Here is a 1,324-nt window from a genome sequence, read left to right on the forward strand (position 1 = left end):
TTTTTTTTTTTTTTTTTTTTTTTTTTTTTTTTTTTCAATTACGTTCACGTCGCGACGACTGCTCGAACTTTTATTGCTATTTAAATTATCGAAACGACCGACGCCTTGGTAATTCGTGACGTAATCGACTCCTTCGATCCTCATTGACCAGTTGCCACTGGCTGAGTCTGTTTTTATTTTCGCGTCCGATAAAATCTGTAGTTCGAGTAATATCCATGTTGCAGGAAGCGTCGCGGACTTTTCGACGCATACGTATCCGCCTTGACGGTCGGCGCTCGTATTCAATTTGCAAACAAAGCCGCGTGGAATCGCGACATTAAGTCTGATGTCGTACGAAGGTCGTTTTTTTGAAAAAGAAATTTTTTTATTTTTTTGAAGTCTTTTTATATACCCAATTTTTCGTTATTTATTTGTTTCTTTCTTTTTATGGTTATAAGGTTTGGTGATAATTTTGGAAAATTGTGAATTTTTTTTTTTTACTTTATAACGTGACTATGACAATATACTGGCGTCGATCGATAAGCCGTGTACCGAACCTTGGTAGGAATCGAAAGCCATCGCTTTGACTTTTACAAGTATCGCCTACCGGTAACCACTGAGGCTTCTGGCTCTGCCAGTGAGCACCGATACACTCTGTGTGTTGGACGCCTGAACTAATGATAATACTAGGCAGTCCTGCTTGGATTGTTGAGCCGTTGCCACATGACGGACCGGGTGGAAGGTGTCGCCCCGTTGTAAATTAACTTTGTCGCTGGACACGGTGTGACAAATAAAAATAAAAAAAAAAGTTAAAAATTTGAAAAAAAAAAGAAAATTCGCGAACGTACGATAATTAAAATTTGCGCGAGCATATATACCGTATAAAAAAAGAATAATTTAACCAGGTAAAACAAAAATGTGAAATTTGTGACACGAGAAAAAAACCACAGTTGTGCAGTGATGTTTACGATGTAAAAAAAAAATCAAAATAGAATGAAGATCCGTAAAATCGAAAAATTTCACGTATTTCACGTTCCTCGTGGTTGTACTTGTAGATAAAATTCAGAGGCGTCGGGAAGTTCTTGAATTTTGAAAATGAGAGCACTGAAGAACCGATTCCTTCTTTGTCGCCAGCAGGAAGTGACGATTCCTGAGGTGAATATTTGTACATATGATAAAAGAAAATTATTTAATACGAATTCGAATTGAATTCAATTACGATCAAGTCCAACTTTCGTTCTCACGTAGGAATCTCGTTTGTCCTGTTGTATCTTTTTTTTTTTGATTTTGTTTTAAAAAAAATTTATTCACTTGCCTCCAGGTTTTTTTTTTTTTTTTTTTTTTT

General features: G+C 36.0%; 1 protein-coding gene across 34 annotated transcripts in view; it reads left to right on the forward strand.

The window, feature by feature from the left end:
• The window catches only part of LOC107265085 (calcium/calmodulin-dependent protein kinase type II alpha chain), a 90,885-nt gene that overhangs the window by 59,129 nt on the left and 30,432 nt on the right, over positions 1 to 1,324 (forward strand). The window lies entirely within an intron of this gene.

Source organism: Cephus cinctus, unplaced genomic scaffold (assembly GCF_000341935.2).
Source record: "Cephus cinctus unplaced genomic scaffold, Ccin1 Ccin1_scaffold0215, whole genome shotgun sequence".
In the NCBI taxonomy this organism is placed as follows: Eukaryota; Metazoa; Arthropoda; class Insecta; order Hymenoptera; family Cephidae; genus Cephus; species Cephus cinctus.